The sequence below is a fragment of the Rhododendron vialii genome, chromosome 8a (assembly GCF_030253575.1).
Source record: "Rhododendron vialii isolate Sample 1 chromosome 8a, ASM3025357v1".
Taxonomy (NCBI): Eukaryota; Viridiplantae; Streptophyta; class Magnoliopsida; order Ericales; family Ericaceae; genus Rhododendron; species Rhododendron vialii.
This window is the reverse complement of record NC_080564.1, coordinates 35,054,919-35,064,525: the sequence shown is the minus strand read 5'-3', so window position 1 is coordinate 35,064,525 and position 9,607 is coordinate 35,054,919. Positions and strand designations below refer to the sequence as shown.

Genomic DNA, 9,607 nt, shown 5'->3' with positions numbered 1-9,607 from the left:
TTCTAAAGTGATTGGTCCCGAGAGGTGTGGCCGTTTAAGACAGTGGTAGAGCTACCTTGAGGCTCGGGGTGGCCCCGGCCCCCCTCCGAGTCCCTGAGTTTTAAAATTTTTATTTTGTATATGCCGAATTCTGAATATTATTGATAATTATTCGTGTATAGCTATTTATGTTCTTAATAATTTGATCTGATTTGATAAAAAAACCGATTATTTTACATTCTCATTTCTCAAAAAAAATTCATAAATAAAATAATCACATGACTGCTGATATTGCAGAAAGAAATAAACAAACAAAATGATTGGTATATTTTAACTGCATTAAGTTATAATCATTTTAATATACAAATGTAATGTATTGAAAAAAAATTATAATATAATAAGTATACATTTTAATAAAAAATATATATGTCTATTACTCGGACCCGGGGACCCTGCCGAGCGGCACCCCTGCCGAGCGGGTGCCGAGCGGCCAATCCGGCCGTTCATCTTGGAATCAACGGCCCGAATCGAAACATCTTTTTCCTTTTCTTTTTATTTTTTTTTAAATCCGTTCGGTACCTTTACATCCGGGCCATCCAAAACACTTTTGGACGGCCGAGATGCGCTCGGCACCGCTGCCAAGCACCTCTGCTTGGCAGCATCTCCCAATCCCTATTACTCTGGCCCCCTCGGATCAAAACTCCAGCCCCCGGTTTAGGAGGATTTGAAAAAGCTCAAATACATGAACAAAATGTACAGTTCCAGTCTCAAATCTCAAAAGTGAGACGCATCCATCCTCCTCCTCCTCCAAACAAAAGCCCGGGCAGCGAAGAGGGCAAACACGGAAGGGCATGAAGCCCTCTCTTATTTAATCCCCATATAGAGCCATCTTTACATCACTTCCATCTCGCTTCACCTGACTTTCGATCTGTCTGAAGGAAAAGAACAAAAAAAAGAAGAAGTCAGACACATATTACAATGTAACAAGAAGCATTTGAAGGAACTATATCAAACGTTTCAGCTAACTCTATTTTACGCAAAAACAATTTTCCTACTGTCTATCTGGTAAAATAATGACTTTTAGAAGAGAAATTTACACTGGATAGGCACTCAAGTTCTGTATTAGTTTTACATACCGGATGATGTCGCCACTTGAATGTGGCGCGCAACTTTGGGCCTCTCTGCGAATTTGGAGTAACATCAGATGCAGCACTCCAATTAAGAGGCCTCCCATCTCCATCGTGGAACTCAACATCTTTCAAGTCACGCTACCAACCTCGGATGCTCTCTAAATGTTCCGAATTCAAATCAAATATGTGCACAATCTTCTCACGCAAAACCTGCACATCAAATATAACCAAATAGTCACTATCTTTCAAGCGATGTCACCAACAACGAAGGGAGAGCACCAGTTCGGTGTCTCCCATTTTTGAAGCTCAGTCACAAAAATGATATCCACTTTTGTCCAAAGATATTGAAGGCTTAGCAGTATTTTACTATAGAATAAAGTAACTGCTTGGGTAAAATTGTAAAAACACTCCCACTCCAACTGCCACACCCCACGTCTCCTTCAGATCCCCTGGTTACCCAAAAAAATATTTGGCTTTCTTCACTTCCCTTTTCCCTGTCTAACAGTCAGGTATAGCCTCTTCCCTCCTTTGCAAACTGGTACTCCATTATGTACAGCATAATTTTTGCATGCGTGTATGTGTATATATATAAATTGTACACTCCTCTCATCTTCTTAAATGGCGTGGGGCTAGGGTATGTCGACTGCGAAACCGAGTCAAGAAAGAAAAAGCAGAAACTACAAGCGTCGTTGAAGAGATCGTTCACTTTTAAATCTTCTTCCTTTATTTACTTCACGGTTCACATGCTTTTTGATTTATTTTTTTCTATTTATTTTTTTGGTTTTTCCTCTCTTGGATTTTCTTTTGAAGATGCTTAGTTATAGTCAGATTCATTAAAAAATTACGTTGCTAACCTTTTCGTGGTAAATTAACATCGCAATGTTCAGTCTGTTGTTTTGCGATTAGTCAATTCTTTTGGCCTCCAATAGCACTTGCACGCGTATCGCGTGTGCCTCAAACGCTGGTACTTTATTAAGGAAAAAAAAGACAGATCGTCGAGACATGTAGTAATCCTAGACCCAAAATAAACACAAAAAGAGTGCTATGATACCAAATGATGCAAACCAAATATTATTTAAGATATAGTAATATATAAGGTTTAAGCTATATGGTGTTACACATATAGAATTGAGCCTTTTTATACGTATAATCGGATAAATGTATCATTTAAAATATGTCCCCTAATGCGACGTGTCCCAGTGTTGTGTTCGTGTCCTATCACGTGTCCATGTCAGTGCCACACAGATCATGCCTAAACGTTCATCTTTTTCCTTACCTTCACCCTCTCCAAGCAACAAGAAGCTGTGACACCCACCAAAAGGCCCAACGCACTCCAAACCAAGGTAGAAACGAAACACTCAAAATGATAAAATAGATGCAAAGAAATGATCGTACCATCATGAATTTGCTTTGGGACTCCAAATCCATAAATTCTACAGAGAGAATCTTGGGATGGCAACTCCACAGAAGCCCATCCAAGAGAGCTGAATAACCTTCTGAAGATGATTGTAAGTCCAGTTCTACATGATCAACCACGGGCCAAAATATCCAGGGGTTCGGAACGTCTAGAGCGGCCGTGGACCAATTCAGAATTCGTTATGGACACGTCACTTTGTGGACCCATTCGCATCGGGAGCTACATGAACCGTAACGTTAGGCGGTCCTTTCCCTAACGTTAGGCGGTCCTTTCCATAACGTTAGGCGGTATTTCCCTAATGTTACGCGGTTGTTTCCCTAATGTTAGGCGGTTCTTTCCCTAACGTTAGGCGGTCATTCCCTGACGTTAGGCAGTCATTTCCCTAACGTTAGGCGTTAAGCAGTCTTTCCCTAACGTTAGGCGTTCTTTCCCTAACGTTAGGTGGTCCTTTCCTAATGTTAGGTGGTCTTTCCCTAACATTCGTCACTTGTTGTAACATTCGACTGAATTCTGCTCCTTCAAAGATCTAACAAATATCCAAAGTTGGTTTAGAAGCTTCTGGAAGATTCTTTGAACAAGTGGAGGACAGGTATGATAAAGCAAATCTCTTGATATGTGATGTCATCCGAACAGTACAATGCACGTGGGTGTAACGCCTACCGGTTCAGCACTGGAGATCTTCTTCACAACTCTTTTCATAAGAAAAATTCACTCTTCTTCTTCTTCCTCCACATACTGACTTGCTTGTCGGAGCTTCTTCCCGGAGGTACATTCCCCTCCGGTTTGCAGGTACCAGGCTCGGTAGAAACCTCTCCAGGTTAGACAAAAACCTCTCCAAACTCGACGAGCACCCACACCGTTCAACAGAAGAAGGAAATGATTTAAATGGAATTCACCCTCACAGTTAGAATAAGCAGGAGTTTGTAACTGTAAAAAGAAAGTATGTAATCAACTCCCTAAAGTATCAACTGATCACCTATAGTACAGCTAATGTTATTTAATTGTCAAATTCTTTGTTCGACAAAAGGAATGAGGGAAGCTCCAACCAAAAAAAATGCTATACGTTTAATGGGTTCTGACTGAAAAAAAAATAATAATAATAACAGAGGAGAGAGTTGTATTGAAGCAAAAAAAAAACTAAACGTTATTTTGGTTCTTTGGCCAATTTAAATAGCATACCAATAAATTAACAGAGGATTCTAATATTTCTTTCTTTACAAATGTTAATTTAATTTTTTTTTTTGTTATTGTTTTCCAAATTTACTTATTTTGAAGCATATTTACAAGTCATTTCCTGTCTCTTGATTTCCTCGATGACAAGAGTACAATATTGATAGTCGCTCAAACCCTTATCTCCATCAGTAAAAAATTGAGTTGCTGCATTTGTGTAGGATGGTAAAGCTCAGATACTCTGGCTGACATAAAAGGATTTCACACACACACACATATATATATATAGTATATACTCATATCGTTCTTCGTCTCTCTCTCCTGTCTCTATCTCCATAACTCTCGGAACTCTCGTTGTCCGCTGTCCGACATGAGCGTATGAGCGTTATTTTGTTTCTTTGGCCGATTTAAATAGCATACCGGTCAAAATTCAAATTAACAGAGGAGAGAGTCGTATTGATAGTTCCCCAAACCCTAGATCTCTGCATTTTTTTCCAATATTTCTTTCTTTACGAAGGTTAATTTATTTATTTATTTTTTTTGTTGTTACTGCTAACAATAAATAAATAAATTAACCTTCGTAAAAGAAATATTGGAATCATAGCAATTGAATGGACTCCACAAATGCAGAGAGATCTAGGGTTTGAGGAACTATCAATACGACTCTCTCCTCTGTTAATTTGACCGGTATGCTATTTAAATCGGCTAACGAACCAAAATAACGCTCATGTCGGACAGCGAGAGTTATGGAGATAGAGAGAGGAGAGAGAGATGAAGAACGAGATGAGTACATACATATATATATATATGTATAGAGAGAGACGTACGTATCTCTCGACGGCAGCGGATGAACGGGACGCGCTAGTGAGCAGGACAGTCTGTTCGTATCGTATGAGGTGCGATGTGAGTCTCTTCTGGAGGACAAAACCCTAGCATGTTAATTTATAGTGATATGAAAAAATACCATAAGCCCCTCTAATTTTAATATTTTTTCATAATTAACCCCCTTAGTTGTCAGAATTGCAACCTCAGAATAAGTAAATTATTGTAAATTACTTACATGTCCCTCTCAACACTAAACCAAGTGATATATTTATCATCAAGTGATTTGGATGCATTTTAATCGGAAATGATATTGGTACCGACCTCCTCGGTACCGAAATCGTAGGGACGGCCGCGCCGGGCCGTCTCCGGCCACCGGACGGCCGATCCGAGCCGTCCAAAAATTCTATAAAAAAAAAACGAGGGGGCCCTCGCGAGAATCAACGGCATCCGAGGCGCGAATATACATATATACACGAAAAAATGGTGCTCGGATCAAACACCTTACACACCTCGGATGCCGTTGATTCCCGCGCGGGCCCCCTCGTTTTTTTTTTTTAGAATTTTTGGACGGCTCGGATCGGCCGTCCGGTGGCCGGAGACGGCCCGGCGCGGCCGTCCCTACGATTTCGGTACCGAGGAGGTCGGTACCAATATCATTTCCGATTAAAATGCATCCAAATCACTTGATGATAAATATATCACTTGGTTTAGTGTTGAGAGGGACATGTAAGTAATTTACAATAATTTACTTCTTTTGAGGCTGCAATTCTGACAACTAAGGGGGTTAATTATGAAAAAAATATTAAAATTAGAGGGGCTTATGGTATTTTTTCATATCACTATAAATTAACATGCTAGGGTTTTGTCCTCCAGAAGAGACTCACATCGCACCTCATACGATACGAACAGACTGTCCCGCTCACTAGCGCGTCCCGTTCATCCGCTGCCGTCGAGAGATTTCATCCGCTGCCGTCGGTACGAAATCTCTCCCCCCCCCTTTCGGTACATATAGCACTACTCCATTTTAATAGTTATCCAATATGAAAATCAGGTTGTTGACTCTAACTGGCAAAATATGTAGCAAAAATTAACTCCATATAACTACAAATACTTTATCTATATGCATCAAACAAGATCAACAAAGCAGAAACTATAGACCATTTCATGAGAGATGTGAATAATGAAAATCGACAATCTTTACGACAAACGGGGCATAAAGTTCCAACACTTTCCAAAATTTTCTCATCACCCAAACAGGAAATTGTTTGAAAGAGAGGGGGAAAAAAGCACCTCGAGCTTCTTAGTGGATGTGGAAGTAGATTCATTTCGACCAATTTCCTTCGGATTAACGCCGGCACCGTCTTCTTCGACGGTGGAGTCGGGTTGGACCGATTTGGGTCGAAACCTTGTGCCGGTTTTTGAGACCTTGAACGAGACCCATGGCCGTGTCTCGGATTCTGACTTGTTTCAGGCTTAGGTCGTGTTCGAAGCTGTTAGATACATGACATTAAAGTGTGAGGGAAAACCCTAAGATGTGATCAAGTGATGCTGGGAATTATAGACAGAGTGCTTGATCTTTGAGAAACGCACATGGAGACAGAGAGAGAGAGAGAGGGGCAACATTAAGACGAAAGTATGTGTTGTACATATGAGTTTAAATTGTATCCGGATGAGCCGGTCATAGTGGGTTGTCCGGATAACTAATCTTACACTGCCACATCAGCTAAAATCACAGAAGTTGTTGGTCACCCTATTTAAGAGCCAAATGCTAACCTAACAATGGTTTGTACCCTTTTTTACTCCATTTTTTTTTCATGAACGGCTGTTCTACTGAATCTACTCTCTCTCTCTCTCTCTCTCTCTCTCTCTCTCCGGCTACACAATGTCGAAAAATAGTTACCTCTGCTCACCATCGAATTCTTCATAGTTTGTCGTTATATTGAAGTATTTATAATTAGTTCAAAACGAGAATTACCTCTCGGTTGCAATCCGGATTTGAATCAATCACTTCGTGTAGATTAAAGTAGCTTCTAATTTTGTCATATATATAGTAGTTTGGGTTTCTTTGTTTCCTCTTAATTGCTCAGTGATTACTACGGAGTAATATTTACCGGAGTATCTTAAATCTTCAACAACTTTTGCACATTAGCTTTTGCGATTGGACAGTTTCTAGCACATTGACGTAAACACCAAAAGTTAATGAACTGTATTGCTCATTTCGATAAACCACAGTATCTTCAAGAAACACACAAACATCAAGAAATACACGAACATGATCGCTCAGCCACCCACATTGCTCGCACCTCAACTGAATGAGAGAGAGAACACGTTAAGTTAGTAAAATATGATAAATAAACCACGTTAAGTTACCTTCATAAAGATTACCAATTTTGAATTCTCAGGGGCATAATGCACACCGCATTGTCCAAAGCAGCTTTGATTTCAAAAGAGTAAAGGTACGTCGTGATGATACTGGGGTTTTAAACAAAAGGGAATGACTTCGGTGTCCCTGGTCATTTTAGGGACACCGTAACTTTTGGCATAACAAAACCATTATGAGTATAGCCAAAACTCATTACAAGCATAACAGAACCATAACAAGGCATAACCAAAACCATAGCAAGGCATAACTTATTTGTTATGCCTTGGTTGAGTTTGATTACGCCTTGGTTGGTTTTTTGGATATTCCTTGGTTATGCCTTGTTTGAGTTTTGTTATGCTTGTAATTGATTTTAGTTATGCTCCTAATGGTAAAGTTATGCCAAAAATTACGGTGTCCCCAAAATGACCGGAGACACCACAGCATCATCCTAAACAAAATATATAATGTTCGGTACATTTGAACCAAAAAAAAAATTAAAAAGGAAAGAAAGTAATAAAAAAATGCAAAAAAACCTAAAGAGAGATCAATAGAGAGAGGGGTGTGTGTGCAAAGAGTGACAAAGAGAGAAAGACAAATCAGATCCTAAACCTCTACCTGCATATAGAAACTTAGGCCATCCACAGTGGTATAATCAAAAATAAATAATCAAAAGTTGACACGTCAGCTTTTGATTATTCATTTAAGAGGTTGTTAAGCTTAACAATGTTGAGGTTTATAATGGTCACTTCTAGTCCATAACCAAAATAAGGAGTCCACTACAATTTCACACAATCTCTCTCTCCCCATCTGTTTTCTGCCATTCACTTCCCTCCATTACGTTTTTTTTTTGGCAAAAATATATCGAACATATGGTGTTTTTCCTAGTGTTATCTATCAAAACTATACCGAAACTTTTTTTTTTCTTCCTATTTCTATAGCCTATATCACAAATCCACCACTCTCTTAATCTTTCAAAAAAAATCAGACGTGTTCTTGAATTTGGAAAAGAATGCAAGGTTCTTTTTTTTTTTTTTTTTTGCAAGGTTCTTCATTTGCTCAACCATAGGGAGAGGAACAAAAAAGGAATAATCATTTTTTAGTCAAAAAAAAGTCTCTTTTTTTGCTAAAAAGTGATTATTTCTCAAAATACTTGGGTAAAAGTAAAAAAAAAAAAATACTTTTCTGATTCCTCTAGTCGAGACGAATCAATAACCCATAAAAATTTGGTGCAAAACTAACAAATGGGAAAAAATTCAAATAAAGACAATTTTCAGATTTAAGTTAAGTTTAAGTTAAATTCATAAGAATGCAGCCTAAAATAAAAACGGGGAAAAAGAGTAAAATACCTTAATCCGGCAACGATGAGTTAAATTGTAGTAGATGATCTAGAAATATGAGCTTCATTTTTGGAGAAAAAGAAAGAGAAACAATTTGTGGTTGAAGTAAAGAAAATATAGAGCAAGTGAAGAAGATGAGAAGAAAATACTAGTTGAAATATGCGCGTATATAAATTTTGGAACCAATTAACTTATGTAGTGTGGGGTTCACAAATTTTGATTATTGAAAAAGGTTGCTAGTTTTGATTATCCAAAGCCCAAAATTTGATTATTTCTAAGGATGTTGCTAAGTTTGATTATACCATTGTGAGTCATTTTTTGCACAAATATTGTTAACTTTAACAACAACTGACTTTTGATTATACCACTGTGGATGGCCTTAGAATTGCGCATTCTTTAAATCGGCGACGAGATCAGGAGGAACTTCTCTGTCATTGCGGTAGGATTTAGGGTTTCAAACAAGGAGGACATTAGAGAAATTACTCGGAGATGTAATTCCTCAACTCTGCTTTCTGTGGCCGATCTAATCATCTATCAACAAGAGAAAACCATGGCAGACACTCAAATACTGTAAAGAAATGAGTCATTCCATTTTTTTTATAGCCATCTACTTTTTTTTTATTTTTATAGGCTTATAGCCTACCTTCTTAATAAACGACTAGAATTGTTTTCATCCAATGGTTGTCATAACACCTCCTATAACTCTTGTAGAGAGTATCTTTTCATCTTCATACCTCCACAAATTTTTTAAAACTCACACACAAGTCTAGCGTATAGTAAAAGTTCTTCTACATCTTCCAGAACCCTTTAGAATTCTTTGTAACTCTCTAGATCCAAGGTTGGTCTTGCCGGTACGTGTCTCAATCCTTCCAGTATCGCTCGTTTCAAAGGTCGTGACCTTTCCCAGTCCGGCCTTTTTATGATAGCCCAAGTCTCGTACGTAAGACATTTTCTAAATTAAGAAATCTACAAACACAACTTTAAAATATAAGTTCAGACACAATTGCGTTCGAAGCGGTTCGATGCATCTAAACTCATGTACATCGAACGGATGTAGATGTATCTAGAGTTCTGTTTTTAAGTTGTGATAGTAGCATTATCCACAAAGAAGATTAAAGAGAAACAAACATAAGTCAACACCGGAGTTTGGAATAAGAATAGAGAATAAGCCGTTTGATACATGTGAACCCATGTACATTGAACAGAAGAACGGATGTAGAAGCATCTAGAGTTCTGTTTTAAAATTGTGATAATAGCATTGGCCGTGGAGAAGATTAGAGAGAAACAAACATAAGTCAACACCGGGGTTTAGAATAAGAATAGAGAATAATTTTGTTTACTCTCATTTAAAGATGGTGAACATTACCATTTCTGGCATTAGTGAGCA

At 38.3% G+C, this 9,607-nt stretch overlaps 1 long non-coding RNA gene across 2 annotated transcripts; it reads right to left on the bottom strand.

Annotated features, from left to right (window-relative positions):
* Positions 1–667: 667 nt before the first annotated feature.
* LOC131297950 (uncharacterized) lies at positions 668–2,649 on the bottom strand. 2 transcript variants are annotated; one of them, XR_009190422.1, is made up of 3 exons: positions 2,505–2,649; positions 1,112–1,319; positions 668–899 (listed from the first exon to the last, which is right to left on the bottom strand). It is a non-coding gene; the product is annotated as an uncharacterized LOC131297950 (long non-coding RNA). The 2 variants fall into 2 exon arrangements; XR_009190423.1 differs by having other exon boundaries at positions 668–911; positions 1,116–1,319.
* Positions 2,650–9,607: the final 6,958 nt, after the last annotated feature.